A 21,832-nucleotide genomic window follows, 5' to 3' on the forward strand; every position below is an offset into this window, starting at 1 on the left:
GATCCTCCTGTCTCAGCCTCCCAAGTAGCTGGGACTGCAGAACTGCAGGCTTGTGCCACCATGCCCAGCTAATTTTTCTATTTTCAGTAGAGATGGGGTCTTGCTGTAACTCAGGCTGTCTCAAATTCCTGAGCTCAAGCGATCCTCCCATGTCAGCCTCCCAGAGTGCTAGGATTACAGGTGTGAGCCACTGTCCCTGGCCTAATTCTTAATATAAATAATTTAACTTTGATAATTTAGGATTTCACATCATGGGTTCATACCTGTCTTTACTCTAAATATTTTGAAAACTGACTTCATTAGATTTGGTTACCACCTGCATTTTCTACCACAGTTGTTTTGTATTGTTGGTTCATTTAAGGCAGCATGTATAACAAAAAAATTCAGGGCTTTGAAATATAATGTTAGCCAGGTTACTCAATATTTCTAAGCTACTATTTTTCTCTGCTAAATGTGATCAGGATCTACCTCATTGTCTGTTAGTTTTTTAATGGGTGGGAATTAGATGGCAATGTCAGCTCCCAAGGAGCAGGAATGTCCTTGATTTTTTTAATGTTGTTCCTTAGCACTTGGCTAGAGTAGTGCTTGGCACATAGTTGGTGCTTAATGAATATTTATTGAATGAAGCAATAACGTGCACAAAATTCTTAGCAGATAGTATGGCCTTAGTAATAACTCTTAATCACAATTATTACAATATTCAGAAATGAAATCATCACAAGGCAAGTCAAGAATTATCTGGAACATGCCTTTTATCTGAATGTCACTTTCAGGTGTTTAGCTCATGGAAAATTCCCAGTACTACTTTATTTTTGTCATCACTTCCTCAGAGATGCCTTCCCTGGCAAAAATAGCTAATGTTACCCGCTCCTGTCCTAAGCCAAAAACAGTCTACCATTTTACACAGTCTGAGTTTCTTCATAATCTGAAATTATTTTATTTATGAGTTTAATTAGTTCTTCATCTCTTTCCCCCACTAGAGAGTAAGTTTTTTGACAGTAAAACTTTGTCTTGCTCAATGTTCTATCTGTAGGGCCAGGCACACAGAAGGCACTCAACAAAAATTTGTTAAAGAATGAATGATGTATAACACTTCCTCTTCCTAGGAATACAGTTTTCTGCATACCTGCTAACATGTTTATGTTCGTGTCACAGGACGTGAAGCTCTACTTCCTTCCATTCTAGAGAGTCTGACTTTAGTCCTTTCATTTTCTGGGAACAACTCTGACATCCATTCTTCAGATCCTATTCTGCTGTCTCTGTTTGCCATGCTCCGAATACTACTTATAATCTGACTCAGCATCCATTTCCCCCTGTATCCTTCCAAACAGAGCCCGAGTTTTATTCAGATGTCCGCAGCCCCTCGCCCCTCAGCCACAGCCATTGCTTCAGGGGAGGTCAGGCCAACTCCAGCCCCAGGGGATGGGGCCTGAATACTCTAAGCCAATCGTATGGTCTCATTCCCCTTTCTGATAATTTGTTTGAGTGTGTGCTCATGACTCAATGTTGGCCAGTAAGATGTTAAAGGATTTCCTGACTTTTCCATGAATTGGTAACCACATAGACATACCACCGTAGTATAAGCTTCAGAGCTCTAGAGAGTACTAGAATATAAGAGTAAAAGAGAGCAAGAGTGAGAGAAAAAGGAACAATGAACACTCATGAGACTGAGAAAATAATGAACGAAAGAATGAGAGAGGCAGAATCTAAAAGAGAGACTATAAAAAAGAGAAAATAAGGGACCAAGAATAAGAGAAGAGTGTACATAAAGATCAGTTAACTGAAAAGACCCAACTCTGTATGATTTTCCAAGAGGGTGAACAAATAATAAAAAATTACTCCCCTGTTGAGCTGCCAGCAAGAACTTCCTGCAGAAGCAATACATTCAAAGTGGACTTTGCTACCTGCTGCTTACCGTTAAATGACTATATAACAAATCTTTACTCAATTTCTTAGATTATCTTAGAGATCCAAAATATGTCTTCGAATTATTTATTGATAGGATTTAACAAACAAGCTGTGTCATAAGTATCCAGAATCCTGAAGTTTCTATAGTAATGTTTGTTGTTGTCATTGCTGTTGTTGTTGTTTAGTGATGTTCAGCATCTATTTGCATGACATCATTATACACCCCCTGTGAGGAATGCCAATGAATGGCCACAGGTGTCTGGCATGTTCTGACTATGGCCAAGAGACCTGTATCATTAAGATAATGACCAAGGGTCATCCTGCTTGGCTATGTGTTTGAAATCAAAACAAGAGGCAAAACCAACATAAGCACAGTTAATTTAAGGTACTTTCCCTCTATTTATTAAGGCTAATTGCAAGTCTGGCTCACAATTAACAATTGTCCAAAGGGTTCAGATGCCCATGACACTTGATCTAACAGAGTGCCCATGGCATTGCCCTTAGATTCAATGTTTCTAGGAATGGATTTCATTGCCTGTAATATTACAGCTAGAAATACTCCTGCTGTAAAATAAGTATCAACAATATCTTGGCAATACCAAAGCAATTCATGATTTTTATGACAGTCTATACTAGTGTCTAGCATTAAAACAATATAGCTGGAGGCTAATTAACGGATGCAGGTAGGCTGTTCCATCCTGTAAGAGGGAGGTTGCCTGTTCCCTCACCGGCTGCTGGCTGTAGCTTTCATACTGATAGCATGTTGTTGCCAGTGTTGCCACCTCATTAGAAAATTAGCTTTTAATTAACTTTGGAAGCTGTTGCATAGGTTTCAATAGGAGGCATACATTAGTACACATCTTGTTGCAGAATTAAACCGCCCCTTCATGTTTCTAATGGGCCTCTCCTGCCTTGCAGAAAAGCAGCAGTCTAGCCGCTTGCAGGCAGCCACTCCGTGGGTAGCAGTGGCCATGCAGTTCCAGCCTGCTCCCAATTACAAAGAGATGTCCTTTAGTGCCCTCGTGAGAAGCCCCTTACTCCAAGGCCACTTGAGACATTAAGCAGCAACAGAGAGGACCACAATCCCAGATGCTCCCCTTTCATTCTTCTGACCCCCAACCTGGCTTTAATGGCACATAGTCTAGGAAGAATGGGCCTTCCCTCATTTTTATATTTAAACATCTCTGCCTGAGCACAGTGGTGATAAACCCGCAGACAAGATAAATAGCTAGATTATCACTCTTCTCCCCAGGGGAAAGTCGTGCTGTCAATTAGGCTAATGGGGGTTCCAGGTTCAGCTTTGGCATGCCCTAACACCAGGGAAGGCTTTTTGCCCCGATAGCTGCAAAGCCCAAAGATGAATTTGAAAAGTGGCTGTGACCTTAGGGTGGCCAGCTAGCAAAGGGGGAAGTCAAAAATCCTGATGATTAATCATCTGCCACAACAATGGGAGGGTGAGGAAGATGAGGCCCAGGAGACCAGATCTTTTGAGCTTTATTATAATTATACATTGCCTCTTTCAATTCTATTTGGTGGCTTAAAAGGAGATATGGGTACTCTCTGTTTAAGGAGTGAGGCTTCATCCTTTACTAAAAATAAGTGTTCTTTTGTCATACTTTTTCAAAGCACTTACTCTGACATCTCATTTGATCTTATTGCCAGTCTCTGAGGGACTTAGGGCAGGTGGCATTTTTCTCATTTTGCAGATGATGGAGTGTGTGACACAGCAGAGGTTAGTAATTTCCCTGTGATCACACAGCCAGCTGGTGATGGCACCAGAATAGAATCCAAATAATCTAACTACCCTAAATCTTTATTTATGGTTCTCACTGCATCATACCTTACCTTCCAACCATAGAAATTAAGTAATGACCTGCTAACACACTATTTTTGTAATTTGATCTATTATGTTGCTATGCATAACAGACAAACCTACAAACCTAAATAGTAACTCCTGGTAAATACAGCCTGCTAAATAATAAAATAATGTATTTAATACAAATTCAGAAAGCATAGTTTTAGCCCCGATTTCTCCTACAGTTGGGAGAATATAAGGGTGACATTTTTAGATGCTAGCTGTGCAATGCTGGTGTTTTCCATTCAGAGACAGGCTCTTTGTAGTATGGAGGTTGGATTGTGAACAGGGTGACCACATATTCTGTTTTGCCTGGGCAAATCCTAGATTTCAGCTATCATCCAAGCATTCCATTGGTTTTTGCATTTATTCTGAATATAAATGGCCCAGTTGGATAGTAAATTTTATGGCACCCCAATTTTAAATCAAAGATTTGTCTTCTATTTATATTGCCCCACTAAGGAACCAACCTTTCCATAGTTTAACTTTTGGAATTTTTCAACCAATACTTTATTAGTAATATACTTCTAGTGCTTTCCTGAGAGCAGATGATGGTCATGATAATGGTGACATTTACTGGTCATTAGCTCTGTGCCAAATCCGTGCTTCATACTTTACCTGTATTATTTTGTCCTTCAATCATCCCCAAATCCTCCAAGGTGGTTACCGTTATGAGCAAACTAGGCTCAGGATTATTAAATAACCTGCTCAAGATCCAATAGCAAGTAAGTGGCAGAGTCAGTAGTTGAACTCAAAGCCCAGACACCCAGACTCTTTTTTTTTTTTTTTTTTGGAGACAGAGTCTTGCTCTGTTGCCCAGGCTAGAGTGCCATGGCATCAGCCTAGCTCACAGCAGCCCCAAACGCCTGGGCTTAAACAATCCTTCTACCTCAGCCTCCCAAGTAACTGGGACTACAGGCATGAGCCACCATGCCTGGCTAATTTTTTCTGTATATTTTTAGTTGTCCAGCTAACTTCTTTCTATTTTTAGTAGAGACGGAGTTCTCGCTCTTGCTGAGGCTGGTCTGGAGCTCCTGACCTTGAGCAATCGTCCTGCCTCAGCCTCTCAGAGTGCTAGGATTACAGGCGTGAGCCACCATGCCCGGTCAAAGCCCAGACTCTTAACGGCTATAATTTTTCAGAATAGGCAAAGTCTCAGTCCAGATCCTCAGGCTCTTGTCCAGTGTTTTTGACTTCTACACATAGTCAAAGCCCACAGTACAGTCTCAGACCTGCAAGGCTGTTTTCACCAGCTTTACCTAAATAATTGCTTCTTATGAAACGCATATTTGTCAAAGACTCTGATTTAGTAGAAACTACAAATTTTCTTTTTAATAAGTCCCATGGATGATTCTGATGTTAGCAGTTTCTCATCCATACTTTCAGAAACACTGATCTATATATTTCTAAGTATTTGTTAATTCTATGTGTGAAAATTTGGGTCTGAGTAGAGATTATCAAGTAGGCTGGGAGAATCATGGATAAATCATCTATTTCATTGAAACTTCTGAAATGACAAACAACAATAATAGTGTATATCAGGCACCTACTTTGCATTGGACATTTTCCACATATTTTATTGCATTTAATCTTTATAATAATCCTGTTAGGGATGTGTGTTTGTGTGTATATACATTTTACCAATAAGAAAATTGAGATTAGGAGAAGTAAAATGTCTTTTGATAAATTATGCATGTCAGTTGTAGTATAGGAATACAAACCTGGATAAATACACTTCAAATACTTGATATTTATTCATATGAATGGAAATACATAAAATTTTTAATAATAATTATATTTACTGCATTTATATTCTAGCAGTTTTAATTTTCTTCTTGTACCTCTATATTTTCCAAATGACCTTCAATGAGCAAGGGTTGTTTTTGTAATTAGTAGTGTAAAATATTATTTCTCATTGTTTGGCTTTCCCAGCAGCAGAGTCTAAAACAAGGCTTTGAGCACAAGAAGGTTATTTGGGAGGTAACCACTGGTAGCACGGGTAGGAAATAGAGAAAGGAGATGAGAAAGCGACTGATGTCCACATAGGGTGTTAATGAGCAGGTTCCCATCACGAGTGACTAGGACTCAATCCTGCTGGAAACCTCTGGAAACCTGCATAGAGAACTACTCAGGATGATCTCACCATGAGTAAGAGGGTTGAGAAAGTCAAAGTATTAATCCTATTTTCTTCCTCACCTGTTTTCTTCCCCAGCACTTCCAGCCCTCCTTGCTCATAAGGTGAGAATGCTCTTGCAATCAGAGAAAGCCCTTTGGCAAAGAAATGCAGGTGTTTTCAGTAAACAGCCATCGGGGTTCAGGGGCACAGACAAAGCTGGATGCATTATTTGAACAAAGGAGGTGGAGCTATAGTGGTGTGACAAACTAGTGTGTCTTCTGGCCAGAGTTATAGTCTGACTTCTTTAGGATGTTTCAAATGTTTAACACCTCCTGAGTAGTCACTTTGCTTATTTTAAAATAGACTCTATTAAACTTAGACTTTGATTTATATCTATATTATTAGCTTATACATAGGTTTACTTTTCTTTTGTTAAAATTTTTATTTTTGCTGTCTTGTTGAAAAGTATAGGGTGTTTTTTGTTGTTTGTATTGCTTTTTAGGAAAGTATCTGCTTATATATTGTGTTGGCTTTTCACTTTCAATGTGCAGAATGTATTTAAATTTGAATTCCCAGTTGGCTGAGGACCACGAGATAATGAAATAAGGGAGATCTGGAGTGTTGAATGTGATGTGCCTTCTTCATGGAAAAGGGTGGGAGATCTGTGTTGCATCCACTGTCTTGGACACCCCAAAGGAAAGCTCAATCTTACTGATACAATGAACTGACAGGTAAGACCTGACAGTCTTCATCCATCATACCTAAATCTGCTGAAATGCCACTGTTGCTCTTTGAGGAACAACGGCCCACAGAAGGGCTGCCTCCAATAGACAGTGAGGAAATCACCTCTGCTAATGGAGGCTTTCCTGAGGGAATTGCCAAATTTGTGCTAAAAGCAGCTTTCCCTGCCCTCTCTAGGAAGGGACAAAATGGATGGAAAAAAGGACCAATAGATATTGGGTCACCATCATGATCCTAGCTTTGTTTACAGCCCACACAAATCCATATCAAAGTAGAATGAACTCTACATAATGAGAAAGAGAGGGAACTCCATCTCTTCATTGTTACCAGAAATTCAAACATAACCAAATACTGAAAGTTAACATGTTTTGAATGCTTGCTTATTTAATATGGAGAATTGAATGGTAATACTGAAAGAATGTGATATAGGCCTCCTCAAAAAGCCTATATTATCTTGAGCTGTAAAACAGGAAGTGTCTGCTTCTCTTCCGTCGTAATTTTGGCCAAAGGCATTACTGTATGGGAACAGCCCTCTCTGTTAATATCAGACACATCCTTCCCTTGAGATCCCCGAGATCGTTAATTAATGATTTTCTTCCTGCAATACTTTCTCTTCTCCAAAATCTCTTGGTTGATCTGCAAGGAGGAAGAGTCAGAGGCCCTAAATACAAGATCCTTAAGAGAATATAGATATAACAAATCCTAAATATAAAGCCTACACATCAGTGCTTACTGTATAATAAATCACAGGTGTGGAGGAGGAATCCCAAGGCAGGAGGGGAGGGGATGGAGATCAGGTCTTCAAATTTATCTTCGAAGCTCAGTCTTCTCAGCTCTATCGGTCTGGGCCATGCTCCACAGCAGTGTCACCATTGCTCTTGGTGGGGATCCGGTGATTTTTCTGGAAATGAGCCCCCTCTTTTGACAATATATTTAACCCTACCCATGAGGGTTTTTTTTCAGTTTGAGAAATGTTACTTCCAAGTTTGTGTCCTGGAAGCCTTTTCTCCCTACACCAGATCTTCCACCACTCTCTACCCAACCCTCCATTCCAACTCATCCAATAATAACTTTTCCCTCAGGACAATAGTTATAGACAAAACTATTCACTTTGCGATCTACCCCTCACCATTCGCAGTTTCTCCAAATGACATTTGTCTTGCTAAATCTTGGAATTTTTTGTTTTGCTTAATTTTAAAAATAGGTATATAAAGGTGTTATTTCCTTACAATTTCTGCTTGAATAGTTACTCAACCCAGGGAATTCAGAATATCACGTTTGATGACTCAGTAAGTTGGGTGATGCACTCTCCTCAGGGCCTCTGGTGTCAATTTCACTCCCTTCCATCCTCACTGCTTCTTCCTCCAGCCCTCGTCATCCCTCCCCAGCTGTTGCTTGCTGCCATCAAGTACTGCCCTTCTCCAGCCCATCCCCACCATTTACCTTTGTGAAGCATAGATGTGATCATGATACTGCCTCACTCCAAAAACGTTACTAAATGGAAAAGTATAGCAGCGCATTAAGAAGAAATAAAAAATAGCCTGTGCAACTCCTGCGAGCACAGTTGAGGTATCATGGGAGCCTGGGGCATGATCATGTGAGTTCAGTGAAGGTGCTGGATTGGGGCAGATAGTGCAGCAGAAGCTAACAGGTAAAGGTAGGACTTAGTGTCCCAAGGCAAGGTAAAGTGTCATAATGCAGACACTGGGCAGCTCTGGGATTCCTAGATTCCTGTGGCGCCCATTTAGCTGGCTGGACCAGGGGATGGGTAGATAATAATTATCTAGGAGCTCTGCCCAGTCACCGTAGGGCTTTGGCTACCAGTTTATGCTCTTAGTTAGGACTCTTGGTTGAAAGTGAGTAAAAAAGTATATATTAACTTAGGCAAAGGAACCATTTATTTCTCACAAAATTGGGAGATGGTCAGGGATATAGTTAAATCTCTGGGGACAAATTGGAACCTTGAACTTTGATCCTACCGTCTTTCTCTTCTCTGTTTCTTTTTTCCCTCTTTTTCTCCTCTCTCTCTGTCTTTCTCATCTTCCTTCCTTAGCTTACTGCCTTTTTTCTCAAGCCATTTTCATCACATATGTAAAATGATTTGATCCTCAACTGATTTTGTTCTCCATATTTCTCAGATTCATACAGAAAAGGCTTATATCTCTTTCTCCATTTCATTTCAAAAAGTCCTACAGAAGATTTCTGATTGTTCTGATCTCACAATCCAGTTGGAAATTGAATTGACTGGGAGGCAGATGGAAGAAAAATATGATTGGCAATTTCCACTAAGGTATGTGGTTACTGTTGGGGGAAAAGAAGCTCCCCCAAAGAAAGGAGTGTTGGTTCTGCAAGGAGCACCAGTGTTCCAAACTACAGGGAGGTTGTTCTATTAAAAGGAGGATACGGAAGAAGCAAATGCAGCCAATGATAAATTCATTTAACTGGGGCATATGGAATAGTTGTGGCCCCCAGGGCATGAGAGTTTAGGCACAGTCACCTGGACAGTGGGTCCCCTATCTGGATGTCAATAAAGAAATGATAAAACTGAAATGATAAAACAGCAGTGTGATGTCTACACCTTGGCAGGTATACTTAGGTCTAGGAGGCCAATTTAATGTCAAGCCCTTCAGGTAGCAACATATACAATCTCGTAAATACTATTTCATATCCATCTGGACTTGTCTGACCTTGGGAAAAAGAGCGAAGCAGGAACATGCAACTTTGGTACTCAATCTTCCTTCATTCATTTCTCCAGTAGTTATTTATTAAGTGGTGTATATATGGCAAGCAGTATTTGGGGCAGTGAGTACATTGTAACAAATGAGACAGATGCTTTTACTGCCCACAAGGTGCTTAGAAGACACCTACAATGTTCCTACCATGTTTCAGTTCCCCAGTTTCCACTCTTGCAATGCGACGTTGAGTAAATAGGAAAGTGTGACAGAACCCCTTCTTTCCTACACAGATGCACATTTCAACAGTAGACTGACTTGTAATACGGTGTCAAATGCCTTGAATCTTTATAAAGGTATCTTCAGCACTTGGAATTTCAGTCTGCAATACATGTGCAAAGCGCAAACTTTTAAAATTACTCTCTGATAAGTTGCTTCTTTAATTAGATAAATGAGATTGGCTTTTTTGCTTATAAATTATACTATCTGATTGATCAAAGCAGCTTCCTAAATTATGCCTTTCTTCAACAGATTTCTTTCTTTTTTATCCATATCTTTTTTTAAGATCATCTGCATCATTATCCTAATTAAGAAAAAAGATCTCTCTTTATTGGTCCTTATTAATAAAGGAACCTAGAAGTTTATTCTTTTCTTCTACACTGTCCGTAGCATTTAAAGGTAAATGGCATACTTAGTTTTGGTTGCATGGCCCATGAGACTAGGATTACACTATGAAACTTAGCCAGGAAAAAAGTTTGTGTATAATACGTGATTAAGTCTTTTTTCTATAAAGATCAATTTTAATTATGATGACATTAAATCATGAACTATTTATTATAGGATGTCCCTGAGAAAATAATATCTATTTTATTATAATTTTGAAAATATAAATGTCTATTGATATTTAATTTAAACATACTGTCATGGTCATGTTGAGTTTGTGTTCTGAAAGTAGCCTATTTTTGATGTGGCTTTCTTCATAATTTCAATCTTTTAGGCAACGTTTTGTAAAGAAAATAGCATAAATCTCTGGATAAAATATAATTATTTCATTAAGAAATATAACTAAAGTAAAACAAAATAGCCATAACTCTGTAGTAGCAAATCAAACAGTGCCTGGAATTATTAATAGAATTAAGATTTATTGAACCCAGAAATTAATTTAAGAAATGAAAATACTTTCTGAACTACTATTTCAAAAAATATATAGAGTCTCAATTATTATTTTACAAATAGGGGCTTATAATATCTTTCCTACTCCCACAAGAATTTTGAAATATTAAAAGAGAAATCGTACCTGAAAGTGCTTTGCAAACAATGCTATCATGATATGTGGAGCTGTTCAGTACTTATAAGTGCTTCAAAATTTTTATTATAAAGAATATGGATGCCTGGCTGCATGTGTCCCCTCTAGGTTACCAGCCATCAGATCAGCTTTCGCACCAATGTACCATCATAGCAATGTTCAGTAAAAATCAGTATTAGATTTCATCCAAACTTGAGATAATAGGGCAATTTGACAGATATTATTAAAAAGATGACTATTAGAACATTAAATATACAACAAAAAAGGAATTAAAACAAGGAGAAAACTTTCATTCAAATATGATAGAAAGGCATGCAGGTCTCTAAAATAGTGAACTATAACTTCAATAAAAAAGTTGAAGTCAGTAACTAAAATAATAATAATCATATCATCCATGTTAGCAGAGTGTAAAGCCAGGAATAAATAAACCCGATTAGTACAGGAAAAGGCAGGGAAAGAGAAAAAGATGATCACAGTAAAAAGTATGATCAATATTTAAAAAGAAATAACCACAATAAATGTGGTTTTTGCTTTTTGAAAGGAAGATCCTCATATTGGGGAAGGAACTAAATCCCAATTAGGTGCTAATTATAAGAGAAACACCTAATGAATAAGGATCTTGGAAATTTGGAAGAAAAATAAAATTTTTGAAACAGACATTTTCTAAAGAAAATGAGGTTGACAGATGAAATACAGGATGATGGCTTAAATTTGAATTCTAGATAAACAGTGACTTATAATAAGTATATCCCAAGTTATGCATGGGACAAACTTATACTAAAAAGAAAAAAAATGTTCATTGTTAATCTGAAAGTCAAATTTAACTGGTGTACTGTAATTTTATTTACTAAATCTAGCAATGCTAAACCAAAAGAATGTTGGTCTAGCTATATTAATATCAGATAAAATAGACTTTGGTTCAGTAAGGATTTCTTCGATAAGGCAGAAACTACCAAGCCATAAAGTAAGTGATAGGTTTGTCATACTATATTAAAATTTTAAAAATTCTGATCAAATAAGACACTACAAATAAGGTGAAAAATTCAAAGACTAGGAGAAGATGTTTCTGACTTATATAACAGGTAAAAGATTAAAATCAAGAATTTATAAATTGCTTCTAGAAGTTAAGGAATAAAAGAAGGAAGAAGGAGGAAAACAAGAGAGAAAGAAGAAAAGCAAATAATCCAATAGAAAAATGATCAAAGACTATGAACAGACAATTCAAAGTACAAAGGTAAATGGTTAATATTATAAGATGATAAACCACAGTAATCAGGAAAATTAAGAAAAATTAAGATTAAACTAATTAAGAGCTGCCATTATTGCACATCTGACTATAAAAAACTTTAAATTTTGACAATTCCAGGATTGAAGAAGATAAATTATAAAAACCCAATCATTGTTGGCCATATAAATCAGTAAAACCAATTTGGAAATCAGTTTGACAATGTCTATGAGGATGCCTATGGGAGTGACATCTTTTGAACTAGGTGTTCTATTCTGAGGCATACTTCTAGAGCTGAGCTGTCTAATACAGTAGCCACTAACTACATGTGGCTATTTAAATTTCAACTTAAAATAATTTAAATTGAACATAATTGAAAATTCTGCTTCTTAGTTGTGCTAGCCACATTTCAAGTACTCAGTAGTTACATGTGGCTAGTGGCTGTCATATTGGATAGATAGAACATTGCCATCATTGTAGAAACTGCTATGGGATACTGACCCTAAAACTGTCTTTAACCATAATTTCTGCAAGAAAATATTTCTTTTTATTTTTTCTTTTTGCTTTTTTCCCTCACAACCTAGTAGAATTGCTTCCATCTTAAGTAGCAGTCATTGCTCTAAGATGATTCATCTCAAAGATATTTCCCATCTAATTTAGCTGAAGCACTTTAAAAAATTAGAGAAATATCTTACTTATAAGTATTTAAATAAGTGAATGTAAATATACACTTTTAGGAATGAAGCTAAAAATTGCTCATTTGCCTGAAACTGGAGGTACATGAGCATGCGGATATATTTTGTTTGGCCAGTAGTCTGTTGTTGTTGTTGCTGTTGTTGTTTAATTGAGTTAGTGGCCAACATTTCAAAATAAATTTTTTTAAAAACAAAAAACTTGTCTGACTTCTTTTTAAAAATAGAAACATCTAGAAAATTGAGTCTATATCTCTTGCTGAAAAGCCTTTGCCAGTGCCGAGTAGTGAGGACTTTTTTTTGGTGGGGCACTGCTTCCCCAGGAGACCCCAGTTCTTCACCACTTCCCTCATTTATATGGATGCCCTTCCCCTGTAGCTTTTGAACTTTTGACCTCTGTTGTCTATCTAGAAAATTGATTATTTGCTTTCTAGCATACCCAAACACTCAAGGGCTCCCAGCCATGTTGCAGTTGTGTGTGGTTGACCACATCAACCAGCATGAGAATGAATCTTTGACGATCACACAAACTGGAAAGGGCTAAAACATCAATTGAGTTGTATTAAGATATTTTAGTTTGAGCATATGATTCTCTGCATATGTTTATTTCTGAGGTTTTATTTATACAGACATGTCTGTATTGTACTTACGCATCTGAAAACTGTTATTTTGAGGAAATAAAGTCGAGGTGAAGGTCCAGCCGTCCTCAGCTGTTAGAAGATGTGCCATGTTAGCAGATGCACCAAAAAAGGCTCACACTGTACCATTTTGTTCACACCCGAATGGGGTGGTGCGTGGGGGCGGTGGGGGATGGGGAGCACAGTGTAAATAAACACAATGGTTTCAAAGAGCATAAATGTAAAAATCAAGGGACTAATTGCTTTTAAGGTAGAGTACCTATTTCTCACATCTGGCCCAAATTCCTTTTCTTAATTAATTAGCCAACAAAACATTAACATAACTATTCAGGCTGAGGTTAAATGGCCTTTCTTCAGGGATATTGTAAAAATGGTTGCTACTTTGTTGAGTTTGGACATGATTTAGTTTAATAATTTGGTTTCTTGACATCTTGGGGTAAGACAAAGTCAGCAAGTTTAAATGGTTTGGGAGATGCGGACAGGACTAGAAAGAGGGGTTGATTTTAGCATCGAGACTACAACCAGTAGGATGCACTTAAGACTTCCTCCAGCATAACAGAAACTTTATACTCATTGAAGAACAATTTCCCATTTCCCCCACTCCTCAGTCCCTGGTAACCATTCTCTGCTTCTATGAGTTCGTCTATTTTAGATATCTCGGATAAGTGGAATCACGTCATATTTGTTCTTGTGTGACTGGCTTTTTCACTTAGCATAGGTGAAAATTTCTAGAGTCATCCACGTCGTTACAAATGCCAGGATTTCCTTCATTTTGGGGGCTGAATAATATTCCATTAGATGTACACACCACATTTTCTTTATCTATTCCTCTGTCAATGAACATTTGGATTGTTTCCATGTCTTGGATATTGTGAGTAATGCTGCAATGAATATGGGGGTGCAGGTATCTCATTCAGATTCTGATTTCAATTCTTTGGGATACATGCCTATAAGTGGGATTGCTGGATCATATAGTAGTTCTATTATAATTTTTGAGAAACCTCCATACTATCTTCCACAGTGGCTCCACCATTCTCTATTTTCACCACAAATGTATAAGGGTTCCAATTTCTCCACCATCCTCTCCAACACTTGTCTTTTTTTTTTTTATAGTAGCCACCCTAATGTGTGTGAGGTTTCTCTTCATGGTTCCAATCTGCACTTCTCTGATGTTTAGTAATATTGAACACCTGTTCATAGCCTTGCTGGACATTTCTATGTTTTCTTTGGAGAAATGTCCATTCAAATCTCTTGCTCATTTTTAAATTAGGTAGTTTGGGTTTTTTTTGCTATTGAGTTGTAGGCTAGTCTTATATGTTTTGGGTGTTAACTCCTTACCAGATAGATAGTTTTAAAATATTTTCTCCCATTTCATAGGTTGCCCTTTCACTCTGTTGATTGTTTACTTTGCTATGCAGAAGCATTTTAGTTTGATGTAGTCCCACTTGTCTATTTTTTCTTTTATTGCTTGAACATTTGTGTTATATCCAAAATGTTATTGTCAAGACCAATGTCAAGATGTTCCCCCTGCCATGTTTTCTTTTAGGAGTTTTATAGTTTTAGGTCTTACATTTAAGTATTTAATTCATTTTAGTTGATTTTCATGTATGGTATAAGATAGGGGTCAAATTTCATTCTTCTGCATGTGGATATCCAGTTTTCTTCATATAATTTGTTGAAGAATCTGTCCTTTCCCCATGTGTTTTCTTGGTATCCTTGTCTAAGTTCAGTTGACCATATATATGTGGATTTATCTGGGGTCTTTTGTAGTTCCAGACAAATTTTAGGATTTTTTTTTTTTAATTTCTGTAAAAAATGTCATTGGGATACTGTTAGGGATTACATTGACTATGTAGATAGCTATGGGCAGAGTGGACAATTTGACAATATTAATTCTTCCAATTCATGAACACAGAATGTCTTTCCATTTATTTGTATGAAGTTTCTGTTATGCAAGATGAAGAATTCTAGAGATCAGGTCTACAACATAGTACCTATAGTTAACAATACTATAGGTACAATGGTGCTCTTTAGAATATGTTGAGGATAGATTTCATGCTACCAAAACAACCAAGGAAACTTTTGGAAGTGTTAGATATTGGTTATGATGCATATGTCCAAATTCATCAAGATATATACGTTAAATGTGTGTAATTTTTTTGTATTTCAGTTATACCTTAATAAAGCCTTAAAAAAAGTTTTCTCTGAAAATAAATGCAGGATGGGAAAAGAGGAGTTGGGGGAAAGAGGTGTCTCCTCATTGTGGTTAGACTATGATGAGGAGGAATTAGATGAGGATGGAGGAATTAGACCTTCTTAGAACATTATCACTTTAGACCAATGTTTTAATATTTCTCTGTGACCTGCTCTCTGGTACTTCCTTTCCTTTTCAGTTCTATAATTTTTAAAAATATTGGCCACTACTGTCCCATTCTTTTCCTTGGTTTTTCTCTTTTTGGCTACACACATGACAAAGAGATGAGACAAATAAGAAGAAATAATTCTTCAGACAAGCCATTAGCTTCATGTCCTCTTATGCTGCTGCATCTGTTGAACCTTTTGTCCTTTATCTCTTGCAAGGTTTTCTGAGTTTAAAAAAGTCAAGCCCTTCATCACTTTGGCAAACAATAGGTGTATACATTGTCTTGAATTGTGATGCCTAAAGCCTAAAATATTAAGGAATTCTAAAGTGTAAATAATGTGGGCTGATTCAAAACACACATTCCATTAACCAGCAAATCTGTGAAGCAGAACCCATTGTAGTCACATGAGCATCAATAAAAATTCAATGGCAAAGAACCAGTCTACTCCCTTAAGCAGGAAGGAGTTTATTACAGGGTATTAGATGGGCAAAATCATTGGGAGGACTAAAGAAATGGACTCTAGGTTGAACTCTCAAGAATGACTTTCAAAAGCCACAACACAGGACTGGGTCCTCAAAAGAACTGCTACACATTATGTGAATTAAGTACAAGAAACTCAGTCTTTCTTCGCATCCCTGTGTCTAGGTCAGAGCCTGGCATGATTATGGTTAGGAGCCTTGCCAAAACTGAACTCCAGGTCTGTCTCATTCCTTCTGCGTCTGTGATACCACCACTCATTATTTGAGAGAACCTGATGCTGACATTCTCTGTACTCTTTACTAAGTGATTGTTTTCTATGAGCTTTTAATTTCTCAACTATAAAATGGACCTGATATATACTCCACCTGTGTGAAGTTCTTTTAGGATCAAGAAAGCAAATTTTTGCAGAAGACCTGGCACAATGATTTCTTTATTAAAAAGCTTATTTCCACATACAACACTTTATTTAGCAGTGTTTTATTCTGAAGCAAGCAGTCAATTTGATGGATTGGAAAAATGGAAGAATGGCTGCCTTTTTTAATCACAGAGGTATTTATAATTATAATCCCATGCCTTTGAGTAAGCGTGATTGAACTGAAATTAGTGTAGGTCCTCCCTACAGAAATATTGCTGGTGAATGGCAGTGGACCAGAATCTAAATAACTTAGATGTTCTGCACAAATTAAACACAAATGATCAGTTCAATGAGTTTAGCTCTTTTTCTTACGTGATAACCATATAGTGGGAAAAGTGTGGGTTTTGAATTGGCTTGAGTCCCTGCTCCAAGACCTGTGAGCTGCATCATCTTGCTTGATGTACTTAACCTCTCTGAGCTTCAGTTGCTTCATGCATAAAAGGATTTTGGTGGCTCTGTAAAGTTCCTCACACATAGTAGGTACTCAACAAATGATAGCTACTATTGTTGTTGTTGTTGATTATATTATCTGCATTTTGATGATAGAAATATTTTTAATCTGGCATGGTACATAGGTAGAGCAAATGCTAGCACGGTCTGAAGGAGAAAGAGAACAGTTCCATGGAGTATGTTCTTCCTTTTGGAAAGCCTCAAACCTTATATAGTCACCATCCTGCTTCCTTGCTCAGACTCTGACTTTTGGTCAGTAGATCCTTGATTTCTGCAATCTTATCTGTGTAATAGTCTCCATTTACTATCTTCAACTTCTCAACTAATAAACAGCACTTGATCCTTCCAAACAAAAGCAAGATAAAGTGCTTATCTTCTGCTGTTTCTGAGAGAGTAATTGGCATGTTACATACTCCTTGGAAGTAAGAATATTTCTGAGTTGACCTTCACCATTATTATTTCAAGACCCGATCTATCAGAATTCCTCAAGGAGAGGAATGCTTAAATATTCCATAGGCAAAACATTAATTGATATGATGAAGTCAAAACCCATTTGCTCTAAAGAGGTATAGGAGAACTGGCTTGTTTACTCTTGATTGCTTTGATAGTAATTTAATAACTGGCTGAGAAAGCAGAAAAAAGAACAAGATTCTTTAAATTGGCCACCAGTTGGAAATGAAACAGATCCTGCCAAGCCATTTTACCGTGTAAAATAGATGATGTTATATCATATTCACTGATGATAGATCTTCTAGGTACTTCAAATACTAAATAATAGCATCTTACAGTATATAACAATTACAAAATTAGACTTGGCTTGCTTTTAAATAGTAAAAATCTTTTTCAGCACATGAGTATTGTGACAAAATCTGTGGGTGTAGTAAGCCCTTGGGTATCAGTGAGTCTGAACTATCAAGCAAATAAAAGACACACAGCCTATATTTTCCCATGGAGTGAATAGTGCCAAACATAAATATTGCAGCATTGAACATAAAACACCCTATGCAAAAATATAGACTTTGTTTAGTTGATTCCACTAATGCTTCAAAAAAGCTTACATCAAGGGTACTATAAGTACTATATTTAAGCATCTAATTCAATTTAAGGGGTTCTACACTGCCTATAAATTTTTCTATTCAATTACTGCCTATTTTCAATTCAAGGCAATGCATTGTTCTATGCCAACAAACCTTGTTAGGTACTTAATGATAGCAGTAATATATAAGAAGTGACTAAAGTGCTTGTTGAAAAATTAGTCATTATTAGCAATTACTGGCAACCTCTTCCCATCATAGTTCAGATAATTAGTTCAAGGACTATTATTACTTTTTAAACTAATTTTATGGAACCCCTATTATGTGTATGATCATGTTTAGGGCTTTCCATGTATACTTCATTTATTCATTTTACCAGTCTTGCCAGGTAGGTTTTCTCAGAAAGGAATGCTTATCTTCTATCTTTAGATTTCCATAGAAGAGGCTTTTCAGATTCTCTCCCAGTTTGGGGAATTTTGAAGGGAACATTTCTGGCTTTATTCTTTCTACTTCATATTTGCTCCTCCCCAAGGGAAGAAGAATAGTTAATGTGACTTGTGAGAGCTTTGTAGCCAGAGCGTCATGTCCCACACATCCACACACTGTTGTCCCTAAGCAGTGGGAGAGAGGCTCATCTTGGCTCTCTTGAGTTGCTTGTGTCTTAGATGAATAAGAAAAATGGGTCACTTCTTCAGCGCCCTCTGCCCTTGCAGTAAAATGCCCAGGGCAAATTCTAGAACCCACTGTATGCTCTTGACTCTGGTGCCTTCCCCCTTGGGCAGCAGTTGGTGAGCATCAGTGCCAGTAACTCTGAAGCAGACACATTCTCCAAGCAGCACACAGGGAGCAAGTGCTCTGAGGCAGCTTTGCGGACCTTACTCTTCTCCACAGACAGCTGCTGAGGTCAAGACTCGGGGGTGGGGAGAGAGGAGGCTGGAGGCAGCCACAGTGACCTCAGTTATCAAGCACATCCTCCATTCCATCTTTACCGTGGATTTTTACACTTTGGGAGTAACAGACATTCCTAAATAGGCTGATACTTTGATTTCCACTTATCTCCCGATTCTACTCCTGGGGGCTGAAGGAGATGAGGAATATGGAACTGGAACCCCAAACTATAACAAGAGTGACTCATATTTTACCATAAGATTACTGGGAGGCAGAGAGGTGAAAAGTTTTCCCTTTGGCCATATGAATTGGGTATGATTTAAAACAGCGGCTGTTAAAGTGGGTTGTGTAAGATGATCCACTGAATGTACAAAGAAAATATTAGAAGTTACATTTATGTTTATATTAAAAATAATGAAGATAACAAACTTTACTAATATTTAATATGGGACTCAAAAATGACACCTGGTATTAGGTTTGTGTTATCAGGTAGTCCTTTATCACACATAATATATAGAATTTCTCCCCAGTGCTAAGAGGTTTATAGCCTCAGCCTCACTCTCTCATTTGCTTTCAGGGTACTGCAATGTACTGAGTTAATATGTGCTTCATTAAGGGGATTTAAAGATTATATTCTCTGATTCTAAGTAAATGAATATTTCCACAAAATAGATACATGGCTTATAAAGATTCCTATACAGAAACAAAAAATTGAAGACAACAGTGATAACATAAACAAAAGTGAACAACAACAACAAAATGGCAGAACTGAAAATTCAAAGTCTCTGTCAGCCATATTCAGGGAGAAAATATTGATAATCTAATCATAACCCAAAAGAGATTGATCTGAATTTTGGAAAATATTATTGAATATTTGATATATATATATTTCTATTCACTCACTATATTTAATTAATGAAGCTCAGTTTATCTTGAGATATTAATTAATAATAACATAGGAAGACATTTAAAATCTAAGCACACAAACCATGAAGCAAGATGCTTTTCTTGATATGTAAAGTTATTTGACACTCATCCCAGTATTATACAAAATTTTATTAAAGCAGATAATAAATTTGTAGAAGTCTTTTGGGGGATCATTTAATGTAACACTATAGTAATATATATGATTTATCCATACATATAATTCTTTTAATTATTTAATTATTTTATTATGGTCAAGAGAATTAAAAAATGTTTGGACAGCCCTGGACTAGAGGGTTAGTGTAAGCCTAAAGGGAGATTTCAGGTAATAGGAAATGAAGAACTGAATAGCATATTTTGCAAACAGATAAGCAACTGAAATCTGAAAGGATATCTATTTAAGATACTAGGCTAAACCAGTTGATTGAAGCAATGGACCCAATATAACTATATATATTTTTAAAAGATAAATTTCCAGTGCTACTCTTAGACAATAAAAATCTCAACTCTTGAGATTGAGAGTTGAAACTGTAGGACACGTAAGCAGTGGTATAAGAAAAGAGACAACTTTGAAGTTTGTCAAGGCAGAGCGTGATGGCTCTGCCATAAAAAGCGATGCAGTCTCTGGCAGCATGAACTGAAGTACTTCTTTGTCTAGACTAGGGAACAATTCAGCCAGACACCTAGGGCATTTTGCATAAAATAAATTAGAAATACATGGAAGAGCAACCAAAGGAGAGGCAGACAAAAGCATTCAGTCTTAGAAATTGAGGGAATTAACTAAAACTCCTCAGAAATGTTATGACTATTAATATTTAAGAGATGAACATGAAAGGAGAATTCAAATCCTGCGTGCCTCTCAGGTGGTGTTGTGTGCCGTCTTTGATTTACTCAACTTCACTTCCTCCTGAAGGCACCACTCAACTCCATAGCGCAACAGCTGCTCCCTCCTTGCCCAGCTATGAGAGCTGGCTGCAGTCTGGGTTAATGTGTGAGATGGGAATGGCCCTTATACCCCACAGATGGGGCCTACCCTTGAGGACTCTTCCCTTTCTTCCACTTAGGATTCAAATGTAGGACTTGGAATCTGGCTCCCCTAGTGGCCATAGAGGGTCAGCTGTGGCAAACTGAAGCTAGAGAGGGGTTAGTGCTGCTTGAGTTAATCCTCGACCAAAGGCAAAAGAAGGTGTGAGATTTGACAGATAAATTCCCCCTCCTTTGGATAAAAACACTTTTGAGCATTCTGCTGTGTCTCCTCCTGGTTCATTGTAAAGTGATAGTCAACATATCATACTCATGCCTGCTTCACTTCCTCTTTCACTCACTCAATCCTGGGCTTATATCACCGAAATACCTCTTCACTTTTACCCTTGCCCCAGGCTTTGCTTTCTAGAGGACCTAGGCAAAGACAACTAGTTCCCAGAATGTTAATAAATTATGTGATAATAATAGCAGTAAAGAAGTATTTTGTGGTCAAGAGTATATTTGGAAAATTTTATATTAAATAAAATGTAATAGATTTACTTACTGAAGAATTTCTTAAATAAGGTAAGTATTCTGCAATGCTTTTCATATTTCTTAGAAAATCTTTTTCCAGGGAGCATTTGTAATGCTAGAGTAGCACAGAGTGAATTTTTGGAATGCTGTTCTCATGGACAGAATGAGGAGCTATTTTTCAGCTCAACTTGAAGAACAACTATCTTATTGTCAGAATTTTCACATAGAACAAGGGAGCTTTAGGATGTTTTAATCCCTTGTTACTGAGTCTACATATATCCTGGGAATAGCTACATGGCAAAGATGTGATAAAGAGGATTCAGGACATCAGATGAGCTCTAAGGCCCATGCTAGTATTCAGAGCCTATTGCTTCACTTTATTATCTAACATTTTTGCTTTAAAGACTGAACTGTCTTTGCCATTATTTATAGAAATCATATGGACACTCCATTTGCAATATTATCTGTAGGTGTTTCTTGGAAAGAGTTGTTTACCTTATCCACCCCGGGTTTGCCCACTTCAGCATACCACACAGCAGTTGTGCAACAAAAAGAGCCAGAACAATCTATGATACATAACAGCTGACAAATAAATGATAGTTTTATTATGATTATTTTTAGAAAGAAG

Source organism: Propithecus coquereli, unplaced genomic scaffold, assembly GCF_000956105.1.
Source record: "Propithecus coquereli isolate 6110/MARCELLA unplaced genomic scaffold, Pcoq_1.0 Scaffold2, whole genome shotgun sequence".
Lineage (NCBI taxonomy): Eukaryota > Metazoa > Chordata > Mammalia > Primates > Indriidae > Propithecus > Propithecus coquereli.